Source organism: Tursiops truncatus, chromosome 3 (assembly GCF_011762595.2).
Source record: "Tursiops truncatus isolate mTurTru1 chromosome 3, mTurTru1.mat.Y, whole genome shotgun sequence".
In the NCBI taxonomy this organism is placed as follows: Eukaryota; Metazoa; Chordata; class Mammalia; order Artiodactyla; family Delphinidae; genus Tursiops; species Tursiops truncatus.
Window position 1 is genome coordinate 75550998 of NC_047036.1, and position 22451 is coordinate 75573448.

General features: G+C 36.8%; 1 protein-coding gene across 5 annotated transcripts in view; it reads right to left on the reverse strand.

Annotated features, from left to right (window-relative positions):
* Positions 1–22451, reverse strand: part of KIAA0825 (KIAA0825 ortholog) — a 398660-nt gene that overhangs the window by 170647 nt on the left and 205562 nt on the right. The gene's annotated exons all lie outside the window — the stretch shown is intronic.

The following is a 22451-nucleotide window of genomic DNA, read 5'->3' on the forward strand; positions in this document are numbered from 1 at the left end:
TGACCTGTAGCTACTCTAGAAGGCACATGGAGCTACAGGCCTAACTTGGAGTATCACATACAAATATCAGTTAAGCTCCTTAATGGAGTCAAGCTCTAGTGGGAAAAAGTAAATGTAGCAAAATTTTATAGTTTGCAAAATTCAAATTCTACAATTATTCACCAGTGTACTGTGTAGCCTAAGACTGGAAGAGGCTTGAGATGTACTAATTAAGTACAGAAGAACACAGTCTGCCAAGATGTCCATATTTACTTTCTATTCTTTTCAAGCATAAACCCACTGTTGGACTCCATAATTTTAGTCTGATGTTCCTTCTTTCAAAGATGTTTCTTTGTTTTAGTGAAGGGAAGCCTGTTTATGACAGCCTGGAAAAGTAAAAGTTTCAAATAGAAACTGATAATATTTGCTTATAATAAAGTAGAAAATACTACTTTAATCATTAAAGACAAATAGTAAGTTCACAGAAAAGATCTGTCTTTTAAAAGGGCAAAAGAACTAATATTTAGAAAGGGAAATTGTTTTACAAATCTTACTATATAAAAAATTTAAAACTTCTATTTACTAAAAAACATCATTAAGAAAGTGAAAAGGGGGCTTCCCTGGTGGTGCAGCGGTTAAGAATCTGCCTGCCAATGCAGAGGACACGGGTTCAGGCTCTGATCTGGGAAGATCCCACATGCCGCGGAGCAACTAAGCCCGTGCACCACAACTACTGAGCCTGTGCTCGAGAGCCCGTGAGCCACAACTACTGAAGCCCACATGCCTAGAGCCCGTGCTCCTCAACAAGAGAAGCCACTGCAATGAGAAGCCCGCGCACCGCAACGAAGAGTACCCCACGCTCACCGCAACTAGAAAAAGCCGTGCGCAGCAACAAAGACCCAAAGCAGCCAAAAATAAATAATTTTTTTTAAAAAAAAACTTAATAAAAGTGAAAAGGCAAGCCAAGGAGTAGAGGAAGATATTTGCAGCAAAGGATTTGTATCTCCCCATCCATACATCTATCAATATTTATCTATATTTTTTTCATACAAATCAATAAAGAAAAAGGATCAAGAGGAAAATAGACAGGAGGCTTAATTAAATACATTTCACCAAAGAAGCTATCCAAATGCTTAATAAAAACATGAACAAAATGTTCACCATCATCAGTAATCACACCTGTCAGAATTGCTAAAAGCATGTTTGTACTGGTGAGGATATGATGCAATAAGAACTCATATACTCCTGATCAGCAATATATTCTATGATCCAGCAATTCTACTTCTAGGTATAAACACAACAAATTGCCCACATATACACCAAGATTCAGGTACGTGAATGTTCCCAGCCACATTACTTGTAATAGCTAAGAACTGGAAACCACCTAAATGTTCATCAGCAGTGGAATGGTTAAGAAACTGGATGTAGTCATACAATAGGATACTCTACAATGAAAATGTACAACTACATGGGTGAATCTCGTAAACAAAATGTTGAGCGAAAGAAGCCAAAATGAATAAAAAATATGTATGATTTTACTTAAGTAAAGTTTTTAAAAAAAGCAAATTTACCCCCCCCTCAAAAAAAAAGGAAAGTAACTGTTGTCAAGCGTATGGAAAAATTAGAACCTCTATGCTTTGCTGGTAGAAATGTAAAAATGCTGCAATCGCTGTGGAAAACAATATGGTGGTTCCTCAAAATATTAAACATAGAATTACCATATGATAAAGCAATTCCACTTCTGGTTATATACTCAACAAGATCAAAAGCATGAATTTCAACAGATATTCACAATAGCCAAAAGGCAGAAGAAACCCAAGTGCCCATCAACCAAAAAATGAATAAACAAAATGTGGTATATATACACAATGGAATCTCACGTGGCCTTAAAAAGGAAAGAAATTCTGTCAGATACTACAACATGGATGAGCCTAAAGAAATTATGCTAAGTGAAATAAGCCAGTCACAGAAAGACAAAAATAATATAACTCCACTTATTTGAGGTTCCTAGAAGAGTGAAATTTATAGAGACAGAAAGTAGGATGGTAATTGCCAGGGCTGGGAGAAGAGAGGAATGGGGAGTTCTTGTTTAATTGGTATAGAGTCTCTGTTTGGGAAAGTGAAAATGTACTGGAAATGGATAGTGGTGATGGTTGTACAATAATGTGAATTACTTATGCAACTCAACTGTACATTTTAAAATGATTAAAATGGCAAGTTTATGTTATGTATATTTTACCACAGTTAAATAAAACACAAACCTGAACTATGGTGTTAGAAGTAAAGATAGTGCTTAGTCTTCGGGGAAAAAGGGAGAGGATGGTATTTAGAATGGAGCGTGAGGGTGAGGTGCTTCAAGCGTGCTGGCAAAGTTCTATTCCTGGATATGGTTATCAGTGGTGGTAAATGAATGCTTGCTTTATGATAATTCATAAAGCGTCACACTTAAGTTTTATGTCCTTTTCTGTTTGTTATATTTTACAATAAAATCTTTAAAAATAGCATATGTATATTACATGCATGTTCACAGAAAACAAAATATTTCAGTCATATATCATTACAACTTGTATTTTGCTAGCAGTCTGTAGTAGAAAGGACTTGGGCTTTGGAGTCAGCCATCAGCCTTGGACTTGAATCCCAGCTTGGTCATGTAAAAACTGTGTGACATTCAGCAAATCCTTATCTTCTTTCACTCTATTTTCTTAACTTTATAATTAAGAATATGACAAGTGTTTTACACAATGTTTTGAGAATTAAAATTTTATGTAAAAATGTACAGCACGTTGCCAATCAAGTAACAAGTGGTCTAAACATATGAGGCTCCATAGGCTTTCCTTTAGAAGACAAATTCCTTCACATTATAAAATATGTTTTCATTGGATAGTCAAGAATATTCTTGTGTGGAAACAAGCTAAAAAGAGTACAGATCAAGTTGAAAACTGCCCCAAACTATGTTATTTGAGAGGCTGTAGTTCATTCTTTCATTTTAATTGATAAAATTAAAAAACAAGCAGACTGGATTTATAACTTTGTTGTGAGGGTATAAAGTTATACTTCAAAAATGTGAACAGACAATAAAGCCATGAAACAACAATTAGTCAAATATTTTTAAAGAGCTATTTATTAGAATAATAAAAGAGAAAACTTATCTTTTAAGCACTGCTACTACTTAACATTTTAAAAGATTCCTTTTGTATCCAAAAGACAATGGGACAGCCTTTGACTTTCTATATACCATTTACAGAGTTTTAACTGTATATCATACAAATGCCTCCAGTTTCATCCAAATCTACTGTTAAATTACCCATGTAATTATCCCAGTAGAAATCATTACACCTTTTTATTATTAATTTTATTAACACTTTACTGCTAGGAGTCTGGGTATGTGTATTTAAATGTAGTTCTCAGAGTTTTTATGATGACAAGTATAGGGAACAGTTCTATATTATTTTATGGGGGAGGAGTGTGTAATTACTAAGCAATTACTAAGCCACTAACAATATAGGTAAAAAATAAGTGGTCATTAAGCTTACTTCAAGGCATACTTTTCAAAGATCCCAATGGCAGCATCTTTTTATACATATTTCCATTAAAATGAAGCTAATTCAATTATATATTCCACCTATGATGGGACTATGATGTGACAGCTCTTTCTTCTGATCTTTGCCAACAAGAGAGTAGTTACCAAAAGTTATGCATCAATGTACACAGACAGCAAAAGGGGCAAGAGAAGGGGAAAATTTATGTTTTCAGACTAACATGAGCATAGAATACTGTATGTAAATGGAAATTTCAAAATGCTTATGTATCTTTTAATTGGAAGTTTAACCTTTATCATCATATTTATTATACACTTTACTTTCTAATTTATCATAGTATTGTTTACTGTTCTCAATCAAACTTAATTCAGTTAAATAAAGATCACAGATAAGATAGAAATATTAGTACCTCGGTAAATTCTCAGCACACAATTCTCATTCCCCTGTATTCCCTTTCTGTTACAATCCTGTATTGCTAGTGATCCTCCAACTATTTTCAAATCTAAATAACTACTGAGTGAGGGCTTCCTCTGTGCAAGTACCTATACCCAGAGTAAATCAGCTTGATTTCTCCCTAACCAAGAATTCCCCGTAGAATCTTGGGTATACAGAAATTGTAAAAATATCAGTTTGTTTCATTTTATTTAGACAACCATGAATTGGGCCACAAATTAACTTTTTATTAATTTCTAGTTGTAAAAATCCACCCCTACGCCCCTATCCCTACTCAGTTCCTTCAAAGTAACTCTTCAATATCAAGTTAAGGTCAACATAGGGTAGTCATCATAGTATTTTATGGAAATTTATATATAGTCTATTAGTATTTTGGCAGAACAGAAATTAGCAAGGAATGTGAATTAGAGTATGACCCTCTGAAGGATATAAATTATAATTTCTATCTCCTTTTTTACATCACAGTCTATTTAGTAAATATTTATTCTTATTTTTCCAAGGGACACAGAAAACAGCTCAGAAAAGTGAGAAAAAAAAAAAAGACATACTTCACTGAGCTTATTTTTAATCAGAATTAGCTATGAAGGAAAACATTTAATTCAGGTAATGAACTTCATAAGGGACATTGTAAAATCCTGCTGTTTTGAAAAATGTTTCTGCCTTTTTCAATATTAAAACATTAAAAAGATAGAATGAGGCCACGGAAGAACTTTGGAACTTCATAATCAAACTGCCTTATAGTATATGAAAATATGATTTGTAAGCTTTTTATGAACAAGGATGTGTCTTACACATTTTTGGGTACACTCTGCCTTTTCCTACACTAGTGTAGTATATCCAGACTTAATAAACAAATACTTTGCTATAATATCATTGGCCTTTGTATATTTAACGTGAACTTGGCTATGTTTAGGAGATCAAATCCCACCTCACACAATGTTACTGGAGTGTTTTAATTCTATTTTCAACTCAGTGTTCACTGTATTTGATATTGTTTGAGACATTTAGATAAGTAAATAGAGAGGTTGGATATGATTTTTAGTATGAGAACTCTCTTTATAATGGTATTTGCTGGGATGATATTTGGATGGCAGGTAGAAACCAGTAAGAGAAAAGAACTATTCAGCTCACCTTAGCCTAATGCTGTAAGCTGCTGTTCGTGGGACAAGCTTTAAGGGGCAAGGGCCTAGAGAGTGCAAACAACTTACATTTGCACCATGCTTAATTCTATTTCCTCTACTCAATGAGCACCAATGTGCTATTCAATGTTTTAAAGTTAATAAAATGAAACTGCAGTGAGGCAATAGATAGAAAAAAATCATTTGGTTTATGTATCAACTTCCACTTGTACCAAAAGCAAAAATACAAGTTACTGTAGGAGTTACAGATCTGGGAATGTCAGACTTACTCAAGGCCATGACATATTATTCCACTGGATTTCACTAAATTCCCCCCAAAATGTAAAGCATGTATTCAGTTAAAAACGTACTACCATTTTGTTGCAAGGCTCCTGGCAAACCACACATCAAGCTTAAGATTTAACTTGATTTCTTTGGTGATGCACCGTTTAAAAAAAAAGTCAAAAACAAAAAAAAACAATTCAAATCATGATTTCGTAGAGATCAAAAGAAAAACCCCCAAATCAAGCAGTTAACCTGAAGTAAAAATTTCTTTTATTTAAAAATAAAAGTAGTTTACATAGTCCTCCCATTAAAACATATCTACAGACATTTTCTTCTGAGTGGCACAACTCAAGCTAATGCACTTGCTAAAAAATGGATTTTTACTACTGATAAAGCTTTGGCACAGGCCAATTCGATCCTCCACCCGTTCATGTAATATAAAAGAATAGATTCTTAAAATAAAGGAGAGCAAATAACCAATAGAAAACAAAATGAGAAATAAAAACACTAATATAAAATTTTATGATAGAAAAGAATGCCAAATCTGAGTCTTTTTCAAGAAATTTGAATTTTATGAAATAAAATAAACATTTCATAGCAGGTTTGGAGAAAATTTAACATTTCAAAATCACATCTTAGAGACAAAAGAGTTGGAATTTTGCTGCATTAAAATGTTTATGGATGGGTCTAGTTTGACAATTTAGCCTGTGGGATGTGACTTTCACAGTCTGTTGGCAGTTTGTAGGCAAGCCATCACACCTGTGACTCTGTGGTTGATTAATGAGTCTTTCAGCTCATTGCTACCATCTGAAGGAGGGCTATGGCCTTTCTGAGCTTCACTGGTTTATTCGCCTCAAACTGCAGTCCTGCTGAGGTATCGTCCATAAGAAAATCACACCTAGTTAAAGCTAATGAAAACCTCAATATGTCATTTTCTAGACAAGTCAAAAAGCATGTAAAACTAGACAAAAGATGTATTCAAGTAACATGAATGCAGTTTTGTCATAACCTGCCAATCCAAAGAGACATAAAAAAGCTTTCCTGTGACATATTTCAGTGTCAAATTTTAGAGTGATAATTCTGAATTCTCTGTTCTGTAAGAGGGCTTCTACAATGCCAGCTCTTTTGCTATACCGAACTTCTACTTTCATCAGAACTACAAAGATTCTAGTTCATGACCAGATAGCCATTTAGCTTTAATTGTCTATAAATGATTAATCCAATTGGGAAATTTTTAGGCCTTATTTCAGGGTTCTCACCTTCAGTTGTTCTACTTGAAGTGTGTCTGCTATTCTATGACTTTTTCTTGAGTGCAAGGCCGCACTGCAACTGCTTTTCCCCCAATCTTGCCCTAGAGACTGAAAAGCCATGTAAAACAAAAACACGTAATGCCTTCCCTATCCTTTTAAAGTGTGAACTAGAGAAGAGGAAGGCCTACTGTGAAAACAGTCCAGTATAGGACAAAATGGTGGGAAATTAAGGAAACATGGAAGATAGGAATCTTTTTCTTAGGGCTTCATACTTCAGCTTCATTTTTGAAGCACTATGAATCTCTAAAACTTCAATAATATTTAAATAAATACTAAAATTTATTTTAAAGGTAAATACCTGTTATTCTTTAATCTAGATTTTAGACCAGCATTCCCTTCCACAGTTTACATATATAATACAAAGTTTAGCTATATTTAAGTGACAGAAAGACTAACAAAACTCTCAGTACTATCAATAAATGAGCAGTAAAGAATCACGTTTCCATTCTAGCAATTACCACTTTCTGATCTTTATTATCATCACAATCATTGCTACTTTTCCAATTACCTGTTTGATGACTATATTAAGAATTATGGAATAAAAAATACTGAGTAGTGTACTAATCTTAATTTATAATGTGGTGATGTTTATTTGGAAAGAAGTGATTTTGGCTGATAAAAATATCGATCCCTTCAAGAACTTAACTGAACAATGTCAACAGTGACTTTTAAGCATTCACAAAGTGTTTGATTATTTCAACAAGTTTTCAAATTGTTGTATCAATTATTTCAATCTTGGCTGCAAAGTTAAATCGCATGGAAAACTTTTTAAAAGTACCAATGAATGGCTGTGCCTCACCTAAGAAATTATTTAGTCAATTTTTTTTTCTTATACTCTTCCCAAATAATTCTAACATGTGTCCAAGGTTAAGCACCACTGCTCTATATAATTAATCCTCACGTTCATTTTGCTAATCTAAAAGAATAAAAAACTTAATCCTACCAGGGAAAAGAGATTTCTCAAATTAAGTTGGAAAATAAAGTCATCAGTCTTTAGGATTCTTAGATCTATTACTATCGTTTATAAGAAAATATGCTGGACCATGAATCAGAAACCCTGGGCTTAAGTCATTGTTCTGCTACCTGCTAGTTCCATGTCTTCAGTAAGGCCCTCAAGACAAATGTTTTCTAAATTATAAAATGAGAAAGTTAAGATTTCTTCCAGCTTTAAAAGCATGTTCTCAAATAATTTCCAAGGGTGCAGAGTGCTGTTCTTAAATGTGAATCAGAGTATTATTTGATTCCATAACTAAAGTTCGGATCTAAGCCACGATGAACAGATGTGCATCACATAAGCCATCACGCTCCTCTCCTGTCTACGGCAGACATTGCTAATTGATCTCAGCATTACAGAAAAAAACACCACTCTCCTGGATTTGTCACTCATGATAAGACTATTTTCTATTTGGGAGTTAAGTACTTATTAGCTGTTGAAGGATTTCAGGACATGCCACCTCAAAATATGCTGCTTTGGTGCACTGATTATTTTGAGCTGAAGACACTTCAAACACAGCCAATACAGGGAGAGGCATTTTCTGAACTCCCCTTATCTGCCTAAAGACAGATTCTCCAAAAGGAACTCAATTGCCATAAATCCCCTTCCCAGGTGTATCATTAACCAGGGGAAGACTAATTCTTCCCACGGGAGAAGAGATTAGAGGTCAATACCACACCAGACAACTTTGCCACAAACTATCATACCTCCCATCTATTCTTCCAAAAGCCCATTCATCTTTCCTAGAAATCTTTTACTCTCCCATAAGTAGCCTACATTCCTTCTCCCCTTCACCTATAAAGATGATATATAAGCTCTCAAATCTCACCATTTTGGGGGGTATTCACTTTTCCCTCCTGGTAATGCCCCCCTGCATGTAATATTAAAAATTAATATATTTGTAAACCTTTTTTCCTGTTAATCTGTCTGTTGTCCATTTATTTCATAGACCCAGCTATCAGACCTAGGAGAGTAGAGGGAAAGTATTTCCCCACCTATGTTGTTTTATTTAAAAAGATTATGAAAACAGAGTAGTCAGCAGAGGACCAAAAATGTCCAGAAAGAATAAAAACTTGTCAGCACAGTTCAGAAGCAAGGACACCTTGACTCACAACATGTGAATCAGGTCTTAACGGCAGGCATAGCCCCATGGAGAGATGCTTTACTCTTACTCATCGAATAAATTTTTTTTGTCATAACGTGGTTTCTTTCTGATGTCAATTTACCTTGAGAGAGAGAATGAACAGATCTGCTTCAAGTTGTATTTTTCACTGTAAATTAGTAAATTGGAACTCTGGTTTTGCACAAGTGTCTGATGAGTTTGGTTAGTGTGAGTCAATATTTCTGTATGAAACCAAGTTACCAGACTTTCAAAGCTGAAAACCAGATCATATACTAGGGTAGAAATACCAACAAAATTGTGTCTGGCCCAAGAGGTCAGTTGGTCCTCTAGCAGTGAGGCATTCAGTGAGGAAAACACTTATAGTGGAAATAACTCAAATAGTTTCTAAATAAAATATTTTCTTATATAAACTAAGAAAAAGGAAGCTTTAAAATGTACCAAAACCTTTTCATTTTTGCAGGGTTTTTTTCATATTTACAAATAGTAACTTATAAAATGTTGTAATGATGCAATAAGTTGAGAGTCAATGCTCTCTGAGGGCAGGACCCCCATCCCATCCAGCCCTAGTTGCCATCTCTCATGATAAGTCCTTTACCAAAAGACAGACTAGTCACACCATCTGCTGCCTCCAGGGAGACAAGTTGCACATTTAAAAGTATGGCAATATTCCACTATAGCATAATGAAGAAAATGAAAAACATATTAGCAAACTGAACACTTTGGGGAAATTTCATTTTCAAATTGTGTGCTGTTTTGCTTTTAAAAACGTAAAATTATTAAATAAAAGGTGAGAGAAAGCAAATATTCCTCCTTGTAGCAAAATTATGACTGCTTTTACTTTGTGAAAAATAACATTATTTCCAACAAATGCATTAAAATCATACATATAATCCACATTCTTGGAGTTGTGATGAACAAGCATCTATCTCTGACATGCACGTACTTTTGCTAAAATCAAATGTCAGTCCTCAAATCCCAGTTAGCTTATTTGCTAAGTGAGAAAAATAAGCAATTAATTAGAAAAGAATTCCACTTAGTTTCTTCTTCAGAAACTCCCTGGGGTCTTACAGATTTAGTTTGAGGCTACCTCAGACCAGCTAGTTCAGAGCAACAAACATGAACATGCAGACTAGGAAGCATCACTACCTCTCCTGGGCATTCCCACCACTGTCAGGTAACTCTTACGGTTCAGAGAGAAAGTGAAGCACTGAAGAACAGACTGTGCAGCTCCAGAACAAGCTGCAAGTACACCGAGAGATTAAGAGCACGACAAATCAGGTGTATCTCTCCTACTTGACCAAGGCCGGTATTAAAACTACGGGCTTCCCTGGTGGCTCAGTGGTTAAGAATCCACCTGCCAATGCAGGGGACACAGATTTGAACCCTGGTCCGGGAAGATCCCACATGCAGAGGAGCAACTAAGCCCATGTGCCATAACTACTGAGCCCACGAGCCACAACTCCTGAAGCCTGGGCGCCTAGAGCCCATGCTCTGCAACAAGAGAAGCCACCGCAAGGAGAAGCCCGTGCACCACAACGAAGAGTAGCCCCTGCTCACCGCAACTAGAGAAAGCCCGCAAACAGCAACAAAGACCCAGTGCAGCCAAAAATAAATAAATAAAATAAAAAACAAAACAACCCCAAAACTAGCACATCTTGTCTGAAGAACCATCAGTCACCCACCAAGAGTGCCCTCAGGAAGCCAAGGCTTATCCAAGCCATATAAATGTATGGCAAATAGAATTTTAGTGACACACTACAAGGCCATTTGATCTACGAATTACACTGGCCCAGCAATTTCTTACACATTCCTGAAAACCTTCAGTGTCAGATGAGGCCAAGTCCCCAGTTATGGGCCAAAGTAGTACAGGTGACCCCCTTCTCTCCCACCAGCCCTCACTCAATTCAGCATCTGACTTTGTCCTAAGCATCCTAACATTCATTCACTGTGCCTATATGTTGCAAATAGAACTGATTTAGAAGTGAAAAATGCAGTGAAGAGACCTTTACTCTAGCCAAAATAACCTGGATGACCACTGCTCACCTTGGCTCCCTGGCTGACTCACGTTCAACCATCAATACGCAGCTCAAGTATCACCACGTCCCGGGTGGATTTCCTGACTGCTTCCGCATTCACTGGAGTGAGCTCTCCCTCCCCTGTGATCTTCCAGTGCTCTTGCATGAACCTCTATAGTATCTATAACCACTGATTTTTTAGTCTGTCTCCTCTACCAGATTCTGAGTTCCTTGACAGCAGAGGCTGTGTCTGGCTCATTTCTTTATCTGCTGTACCTAGTGAATGTTTGATGGATGGATGAATGAACAGTCACAGATCCATCTATTTACTCAAAGTTTTGCTGGACTGAATAATGAAATAGAAGTATTCTTATAATCAACACAGTGTTTCTTGTGGGTTACATAATACTTTACTTTCATCTGCTAACAAATGTATTCTCTGTATAATAAAATAATAAGAGTCTGAATTGCCATTTACACAAAGTTATCTATTTCCAGGGAGTCCTAACTCTCTAAGTCCTTTACAGGTCTGACTTGCTGAAATGGACAAGTGGATGTTCATCACTGGTTCAGGCTGAGCCAGATGAACAACTATGGAAAAGACATAATCCTGATGAAAAGAACCTTCTGGGCAAGTGAGACAGGCAAACAACAAAACTTTAATCAGTTTACTGACTTCTTTCCAAATCTGGTCAGCCCAGACCAATTCCATTTACCCTAGGACTCTGACTATTAATAGGTTTTAATTCATTAACCTAGAATTGTCAATTATTTGACAATAAGAGATTCACTAGCTTCCAGGTCAGTTGTTAAATCCCACATCTCTCTGTGGCTTTAGAAAACTTTCATTTTACGGAAAACTAGAATATTTTATTTTTACGAGGGCAAACTCGGAGGCATTTGGTGTCTCACAGAATACAAATGATAGGAGATGGAAATTTTGCAAAGTAATTGAAGGTTTCTAGGCTGAGGCCAGAAAAACGTTAGTGCTATGAATAGAAATAACCCAACTCTAAAGAGGCATTTTTTAATGAAGATAATTATCATGTTAGGACTACTTTATGAGATGAGAGTTACTACATTAAAATATCATTACAGTGAAAAATCCAAGTGTGTATGTGATCTGGAATCTTATTGAACAATTAGAACTGGAGCTCCAGATGACTCAGTGGCATAGATTTAGAGGTTCATATTGGTGGACCTAATCCATTCTGAGGACATGCGTTATTTAGCTAACATAGCATTAAAAAAAATAAAATTTGGATGTTTTTATCTAGGTATACATTCACCTCCCTGTACTGTATTATACCTCGCCTTTACATTTTTGTATTATTTGCCCAGCCCCTGAATGCATTTGATCTGGATACCTGGGATAATCCCTTAAAGCCACAGAAATGAATGAGTTAGCTGCAGAAAAAGAGGTGGGAAGGATATAGAGAGTTGGTGAATGAGAGGACGGACGAAGGCTAAGAAGCCTCTAGTAGTATCTGAGGAAAGAATAAATCAGAACGTCTGTCTTTACAGGAATTCAAGAAAGGGATATAGATGTAACTGGGGATGGGGGCCAAGAGAATAATCAGAAATAGGAAAAAAAATCTTTGAATCTGAAGGAAATCACAATATCGAAGGGGCCTACTCAGTGCCATGAGAAACCAAAGACTCACACATTGACACAATCTCATTTCAGAATGACCAGGGGCGGTTGCTGGGAGGAGTTACTTAAAACATACAAACAAAAAAGGCACCATCCAGGGATATGATAAGGAGAAGAACCGTCTGCCATCAGATTTCTCATAGGCAACATAAAATACAGGAAGATGTAGTTTCTTTATAAAGTCAAACATAAATGTACCACACAACCCAGCATTCCCACTCCTAGGTATTGTCCAAGTGAAATAAAAACCTATATTCATGCAAAACCTGTACACAAATGGTTATAGAGGCTTTATTCACAATCACCAAATACTGGAAACGACCCAAAGGTTCTTTAACAGGTAAGTGGATGAACAGACAGTGGTACCTTCACACAATGGACTGCTATTCTAGAAGAAGAACAAGCAAGTGGAAGAATCTCAAACTCATGAAGCCAGATTGAAAAGGTGACATACCATATAATTCTCTTGTAATGACACTCTTGAAAGAAAAAACCTACACGGACAGAGAACAGATCAGTAGTTAGCAGGGATTGGGATGGGGGAAGAACAGACTACAAAGGGTCAGCACAAGGGAATTTTTTGAGAAATGGAATTCTCTGTATTTTGATTGTGTTGATTGTTAAACAACTTTATGCATTTGTCACAACCTAGAACTATCTAGCCAGAAGAGTGAATTTTACTTTATACAAAATTTTTAAAATAAAAATACAAACTGATTTTAAAATACAGGTTATATTATATCACATAAAGGTGAGCAATAGAAGAACTAAAATGAAAATTCAATTAGCAGAGCTTGAAGGGAAGAGGAGGAGGTAGTGTGAGTTAAATCTTTTTTTGCAAGGTGCCCGTAAATACTAATTTTAAGTTGATAGATTAAAAAAAATAGTGGTGTAGCCTATCCCTTAGATTTATCAACCAAAAGAAATAAAACCAGAAATGGTTCAAATGGCTGCAAGTGCAGTGGAACTTGTGTGATTGAGGAGCTGGGGAGGGGAACTTTTATATTTCATGTCTTATGTTCCTGTACCATTTGAAATCATACACGTGTATGTATCGCTTATAGTTTATTACAAAATAAATTTCAAACATATTAATACAAATATTGTGGATGCAAAATATCTTGATTTAAATTTTTTTTCACCAGATCTCATATTATGGAAAAAAAAATCAAATTTAGAGCTACACCCCCCAAGGTACTTAAAGGTGAAAGTTTCATTTACAGTAGTATAAAAAAGCACTATTGGTATCCTAACTAATGTCATATATAATACATTACAAATGTACTGTAATAAATACTGTTATAAATGTTAATATATAAAATATTATATAAAGTGAACAATTTTATTAGTTGTTCATACTTATTATAATATTTAATTATATCAATACCTAATAGATATTTAAATTTCTCTAATTATGTCATAATAAAAATATCTTCAAAGAGATAACTTCCTCTCTTTATGTTGATATAGCAACAAAAATAAACTGAGATATTCAGTGATGACCAATAACCCTGAAAGCAGTCAAGGTTCTTGTCATCTACAGCCAAACTGAATCAATGGGCCTATAACAGCTACTCCTGGTGGAAACTATGCTAAAACTTCTTGTAGAAAAACATCATAGAGGCTTTGGGGTCTGAACAGAATTTGACAGGGGAGAGACTTAAAGAATAGTTATTGAAAAAATAATTTACTCCATTCAAGCAAGTTTTTAATAGCTTTTGATCTGTTGCAATAACCCCAAAGTGCCAGTATGTGAATGCATAATTGCGTAGGAGAAAATTCAGTACAAAGTGAATTTTGGTTCAACTTGACGAGTAAAGAATTTTCCCATGGCTGCTTTTGAGAAAATTATTATACCTTCCTTTCATCAAAATGTTGCTAATTCTGCATTTCTGTCAATAGCATTTAATATATTTATTTAGGTTGTCTGTTTTCTACCTCACTAAAGTAACAGACACCTTTATTTAAATCCCATACTTGTTAACTTAACTTACATAATACATACACATACAATCTCTCCATATGTAAGAGAATCACTCTTGGCATCCCCACTGTGGGAGCCACGGAAATGCACCACTCACATCTCCTGCTGCAGTTAGCACAAGGAGTGAGGGCCCTAGCTGTCGTTCCTCTGCATCTACCATTGCATTTGTGCTTAGGCCATGCTTCTCCCAAGCAGATCTCAGTCAGTGTCTGAGCACAGTGGAGGTAGAGTACCAGCCCGTTCCTGCAGGACATGAGACTCTTCCAGTGTGGGACTTTAGCTCAAGGAGTCCCCATTGGCTTTGTCAACACTTTCTTAGAACTACTCTGTTAACTGAGCCTCTTCCAACCCAATCCTCTGCCCCACCTCCTTTCACAGGTATCAGATCAGCAACTGGGTCTGAAGTTTTGCCTGCCTATTCCTGTTTCCTCCTCTTTACCCTCCATGTGCATTTCTCCTGCCAAATCTCATGTACCTCTAATCCCATTTTGGCACCTGCTTGGAGGATGTAAACTGACACACTCAATGTGAAGAAATGGTAAGCATGGCACCTTTCTATAAACACCTAGGCCACACTGGCTTCAAAGAGAAAGTATCAGAGCTAACTTTTACCCAAATGAGGAAGAGATTTAGCTGGGCCCCCAAGCTTCCTTGGGAATATCTTTTATATCTGTGATATATAATCTCCTCCTCAGTCTCTAGCCATAGTCTCTAATCTGGTCTTGCCTCCTTTTAATTATCCTGTCCCTCCACCCCAGCTACTATTAATGTCCTAAAGTAGCTTTCTGTTCCTATCACTCCTTTGCTTAAAGGCTTTGATGATTCCCTCAAGTCCAACAGTTAAAGTCCAAATTTCTCAGCCCTCAGACCCTCTACAACCTAAATACTGTCAACTTACTTCTCAAGTTTTAACTAGAAGAGGGCCCTCTTCCTCCAAGGCTAAAGACAAGAAGCAAAGGACTGGAGATGACATAAACAAAACTGAAGTTTAGGAAGAAAAGCTGGGAGATTCATGTCAGACAGCCTTAATTTTCCTGGTAAATAGGTGATGGTGAGCCAGTTGCTGAGAGGGATATAAGGAGTGGAAGAGGGGGGATAAGCATTGTGATAACCAAAGTGGAAATTCACAATGAATTAAAAATTGTGTGGAATAGCTCTCAAGGACCCTTTGACATATATTAACATTCTCTAGTAAACTGTTACTTTATTATAAATAAATGCATTTCACAAAGCAGATGCTCGAAAATATTTTTTGAATGAGTAAAGTAAGCACAACTCTAGAGAATTAATAGAAGTGGTTAAGAATGTGGACATAAGCTAGAACCTGAGAGCTCTGCGTCTCGGTGCCTCAGATTCCTTATCAGGAAAATAATGGTAACATAGTATCTACTTCATAAGGTTATCATAAGGATTTATAATTAAATGTGTATGTAATTTATTTAAATTATGCCAGCCACGTGGCAAGTGCTTTCTGTTTTCATTATCACCAGTACTTGTACAGTGAATACTGAGGTAATAAAAAACAAATTTTGACCTAAGGGTACAAACCCGAAGTTATAAGACTAATAAATTCTGGGGATCTAGCGTACATCATGGTGATTATAGTTAATAATACTCTATTATATACTTGAAAGTTGCTGAGTAGATCTTACATGTTCTCGCCACGAAAAAGAAATGGTAATTATGTGAGGTGATAGCGGTGTTACTTAGCACTGTGATGGTAATCATTCTGCAATATATAAGTGTACCAAATCAACATGCTGTACACCTTAAACTCACACACTGCTATATGTCAATTATATCTCAATAAAGCTGGAAAAAACTGACCAGGAATACCGTGTAGTAGATAAAGCACCAGAAACAGAATCAGAAGCCTTCATTTTGCCTTCCAGACTCCACTTAATAACTGTGACCTTGGGTATGTCATTTTGCACCCTCACAAGTACCTGTGTCTTATTACATAGTTGTAGTGAGTGTCAAAGGGGAAGATTTGTGTGAAAGTACTTCATACACCGTAAAAGACGACATATACAAGTTACCACTCAGAAAACCATACACGTTTATGGATTTGTTTGGTTCATGTACCAAAGCCCTAACCCCTGAAAATCCTGAGGATCAGAAGTTAAATTTATATCTCCTAGATACATTGTAGACAATCTCTGTCCAAAAAACACGCTGCTTTAGGAATTAAAAGTGGAAGGGAAGCCTGCTCCTATTAGAGAAGATGGTGTTGGTGGGTAGAATCACTCAGTCTGAGATCTTTTGGTGGAGGTGGGAAGGAAAGGGTTTTCCAGGGAGCTAGAGCATGAAAAAAAGCAACATTTGAATGCCATGGCATATGCGACGTATGTAATGGCTCAGAGGTGTGTATTCATAAAATCAGCTTCCCCTTTTTCTTAAACCCATCTCTCCATAATCAGGCAGCCTTCTGCTACATCAGGAATTTACTGCTGTGAGCAACTATAAACATTGTGTTAACGGCAGCACTGCCTGAGAACGATCATTGGAGAGTGTCGTGTGTGCAGTTCAAGGCCAGAGACAGTATTTCCTACTCTCTACACACCACAGGGCACACACAGGATACAGCTCAAAGGCACTTTAATAATTATTATTATTAAAAGCAAACAATCAACTCCACAGATCAACGGCTCTTTTAAAATATGTTTTCTAAACTCCCGTCTCCTCTCAGATGTATGGTTATCGTCCACTGGGAAAGGCCCCAAAATGATAGCCAGAAATCTGCCACCACCACCCCTTCTGCTGTTCCTGCCATCATATTTAATTGTGTTTGCTCAACGCAAAGCCAAACTCATATGCAGTATATTTAGATGGTTAAAATAGCATAGCATTTCACTGTATTCACAGCTTATTTTCAATGCCACCATTCTTGGGAATTAGTCTGGAATAAATAAGGTAAAGAGAAAAGAAGCAACATAAGTTTGTTCCAGTGACAAGGAAAACAATACCAAAATGGCAGTCTGGAGATTCGCCGTGAATGAAGGAATACAGAGTGTTCCTTCTGGTGAGCTTTCCTGCAAATGCAATCACCATCTCATTCGATAGTCTGGATTTATTTTAAAGTGGGTGAGAAAGAAAGCAGGAAAGTAATCGTAAGAAACTGTGAAAAGTACCTTTATTATTTCAAAAGATCAATGTACAATCACCGTACTTACTCTTACATGGCATTAAAGGCAAAGGTGTAGAACTGATACATATGTTGATTTTCTAAACCTCTAAGGAGCCTTTATTTTCCACAACGGCAAACTTTCTAAGTTGAAAAACATATATCATTAATACATACTCAGGATCTCTTTTCTGAGGTCTCAGCTACTATCTACTTCTTCAAATGCCTTGAAAATCACAAATTTATAAGGGCTTGGTTGGATGTTTTTGTCATCTAACTCCATCTTAAAATTTTCAATGATAGTATCATTTAACAAATACAAACCCTACCACCCAAAGGTCAAAAGGCTTCTGAATCGTGGAGTAGAGAACAGACTTTGTTGCTGGAGAGGTTATGGCTTGAACTAAATCAATACATTAAAAATAAAGACCCGTGTTCTGTGCTTTTAATCTGAGCTGAACTTCACATAATAACAAAAACAGGCATTTTAAACATACAAAGCTTAATTAACCCGATTTTCATCCAAATGAATGAATATGCATATAGATAAATTTTTACTTGAGATTTCCCAGGATACATTTCTTATTCCAACATGACTGTTGATCAAACACCACCTTTAGAGAATACCTACTCTGTGTTCATCTGTCAAAGGCTGACTTTTTCTCTGCATTCTTATTCCTCATTTGTTTGTTAATTAATCCAACAAATGTTACTCAGAGCCAGCTATGTGCCCAAGGGCTAGTCTAGGTACTGAAGACACGGTTGGAATAAGACAGCCAAGGCACTCTTCTCGTGGATTGTACTTTCCACCCTGGAGGTGGAGCGGCGGGGGGAAGCAGGGTTAAACGACAATAAACAGAAACTGTGATTTCAGGTAGTGATAGCTCAATTGAGAGAGCACAGTGAAATAGACTTGGAGGATCACTTTAGATGGGTGATAAGGAAAGACCTCTCTGAGCAGGTGACTTATGCCCCAGATAGACAAGATGGCACCAGCCATGGAAAGAGCTGAGGAAACTACAAGTACCAAGACCCTAAAATGGGGAAAAGTTTGGAGAATCCAAAGAACAGGAAAGGCAATGACCTTAGAACATCATCTGAATTGGAGGGACGTGTTTTGAGATGAGGCCTGATAGTAAGCAGAGGGCCCGTCCCGGCCAAGGACTCAGGCTGCCACTTCAAGATTCGTTCTGACTTTGCAGTCAGCACAGAATCAGCTTGTGGAACAAAGGTTAGTGCTGTCTCAGATACACATATTATTGGCACCACCATATCTCCTCTTTCATGTACCTGAACCATCCCTCAAGTGCTCATCCCTTGAGTCTTTACCTCCTACCTGGCTCACCTGGTCTTTAGACCCTCTTCCTTGCTCATTTTTTCACTGCTTGTCTTACAGACTCATGGGCCTGCTGCCTGGTCTCTGACCTGACACTTGTTCTGACCCTCATGATTGGTTTAGGCCTGGAGTGTACATAACCTCCATATATTTGACCTCAGGTATAACCTGACTGCCCCACCTCCCACCTCCAACTCCCTACTAATCCCAAATGACCTTTACTGTTTCCTTTCTTGGCCAGACACTAACACTGCTTTCTGCTATGCTACTACTTTTCTAAGTATGTACAGTGTTTTAAACTTCCAAAACCACTTCATATCCTTTAAGCACTCTCTTGATTGTGTCAACAATCTCTATGAAGTAAATATATAATTATCATCACTTAATTTTAAAGATGAGAAACTCCAAAGTTGAATAGTTTAGATAACTTTCCTAAGGTAAGCTCACAACAGGACTGGCCTGAGAACCCAGGAATACTGCTTTCCCATTTCCATCCTGTTCTGGAGGTGAGGGAAATCTTGTCCACTCAGGGTATTAGAGTCTTGAGAGAGTCAGTCCACAGATGGTCTGCTTATGATATTGGATTTGAAGGCCAGGCACAAAGGAATTTAGGAGGTGAATAGAAAGGATTCCCTTCTCCTCAACTTTTTTCATATTTGTATATTTGAGTTCACTTTTGTTGTGACATTTGTTTGTGACAAATGTTTGTTCCCAGACAACATTTTCAGTGCTATATATGAACTCAACCATAGTATAGAGATAGATTAGTATGACTTTATTACCAATTAAAGAGAGGAAAAAAGGGAATAAGTAACTTGTTTAATTGGTGACTTTTGGAAAAAAGAACTGAGCATATTCAGCTGAGCTGCTCTAGGTTTTCATCTTTGGCTCTGCCTAACCCCAAAGATCATGGTTGTACGTAAGAAGTATCACTTTTTGGATGTAGGACAGCATATATAACTCCCATTTTAAAAGCTCAGTGTTCTGTGGTCTCATTTTCAAATATGTAATTTCAAATAACAGGTTGTCAAAAATTCAATGCTGCGCTCTAGAGCCCGAGAACCACAACTACTGAGCCCACACGTGTACAGCACATGCTCCGCGACAAGAGAAGCCACCACAATGAGAAGGCTGAGCACTGCAATGACGAGTAGCCCCTGCTCACCACAATGCCGAGTAGCCCCTGCTCACCACAACTAGAGAAAGCCCAGAAAAAGAAAAATTAAAAAAAAAAAAATTCAATGCACTATTTCTTTTTAAATCAGCATTTCAGATAAACCCAAACAAGAGAGTCTCTCAGAGAAAATAACAGAAAAACTTTTCCTTATCAGTTCTATGTTAATCAAGTCTCATAAATAACACTCTTAAAATAAATGGGAAAGTGCTTAAAGAGATGAAAAACTCTCAGGGGTCTTTCATCCTTCTAAGGCAGCTCAATTATATTCATTGTAGCTTGTGGTATGTGGTAGTTTAGAATAGAATGCTTTTCACACCATTCTTTAAGGATCTAAGAGATTCTAGCTGTTTTTGTTAAAAATTCATGACCCTGGGACTTCCCTGGCGGCGCAGTGGTTAAGAATCCGTCTGCCAAGGCAGGGGACACAGGTTTGAGTCCTTGTCCGGGAAGATCCCACATGCCGCGGAGCAACTAAGTCCGCGCACACAACTACTGAGCCTGCGCTCTAGGACCTTTAAGCCACAGCTACTGAGGCTGGGCACCACAACTACTGAAGCCCACGTGCCTAGAGCCTGTGCTCGGCAACAAGAGAAGTACCTTTATTGAATGTACTGCTCAAAACAACGAGCAGTTGTTTTGAGAAGCCCGCACCGCAAAGAAGAGTAGCCCCCGCACGCCACAACTGAAGAAAGTTTGCACGCAGCAACAAAGACCCAACACAGCCAAAAAATAAATTAATAATAAAAAAAAAAAAAATTCATGACCCTTTTCCAAGAGAACTGTTTTGACCTGTTACTTCTGGCTAAATTTTTAGGAGTTCTTTTTCCCTACTCATTCCTGCACATAATAAGTCAGGGAAATAGACTTTAATAGCTATCAACCTAATTGAGGTATAACTAAAGTTGTTAAACAAAAACAACAATATGCAATTTGGGGTAAAACACAAATTCACTTAAAAGTGAATATTATACAGAGCAAATGCAGTAAGTTTTGAAGGATAGGTTGCCCCTAGCTTACCATTTAGTGGACTGGAAGCAGCAATTCACAGCTGAAAAGACTTAGTAAATTATAATACAGTTAATCTACATAAACTCAAAACTTTCCAAATAGCTTATTCCAACATGACTGTTGATCAAACACCACCTTTAGAGAATACCTACTCTGTGTTCATCTGTCAAAGGCTGACTTTTTCTTCTATCTTCCCTAGTTTGTTTCCAGATAGACATTTAATACTGGGTAAACATTATGTAGCCATAGATTCAACAGAAGACCTGGCCTTTCCTCCACCACCCCTACCTCTCATCTCTCCAGGCAACTTTGGCACAGGTTGGGAACACCTGTGGGGGACTTGTGCATTAATAGGGTGCACTCTGAACTACTACCTGCCACGTGGTAAGCTTGCTGAGAGAAGGCTCTGTCCTTGATGGGGAAGTTTCTGGATTCTTCAACTTTGTCCATGATGGGTGGGTGAGCTTCATTCAGGGGTGAAATATTAGGAATACCACTATGACGACACATCTAAGCTACCACTTTTCTTGGCAATAAAGCTGCTTTTTAAAAAAAATCTCCACCTGGGAAATACTGAAATGTCTCTCTCAAGATATTTTCTTATATGCACCCAGATATCTCAAGGATGATTTGACAATTCTAGTATGTCACTATCCTTATCGTCGTTTATGAAAAATGATACTTTATATTTTTTTCAGAAAGATAAGAAAACATACAAAGATCATAAAGAAGATAAGTGAGTGTAAACAGATAATACCTGAAGAATAAAAGCAACTGCACATATATATTTTATGTAAAAATGTGATACTTGATAGAGAAATGAGCATTTAAAATTTACACCTTACTGTTTTCACTGAAAACTTTAAAGGTATGGGAAAAAGCCATATTCATTGATCGAAAATATAAAGAAAACATTTATGCTTTTGTGCAAAATAAATTACATGTATAGACTCCTAGCCTGAAATCACATTATCATTTTATTGGGTTGTCCTGGGGTGTAAGTGCACGAGTGTGTCCGTATGTGTGTAAAGTAGTATGCAACTGAGACTACAGCAGGACGGTGCCAAAATAACTGGCTGAAAAGCAAAAAAATTCAATCATGACAGTTTCACTTACATGTTTCCCCTGATTAGTTGATTTGTCTTGGCATTTTGTATGCATTCATTAAATTGTTGTAAACAAAGGCATAGTATTATAATGACATTCAAATCAATAACTTTTGGTGTTTACAACACAAAATCAAAAATATTTAAAATTTAGACTAAAATCAACCAATTTCATCTCAGAAAAAGTTTTCCTGCCTTCTGCAAATGCTTACTATAGAAAAACAGCATTCAGAAACTATACTTCAT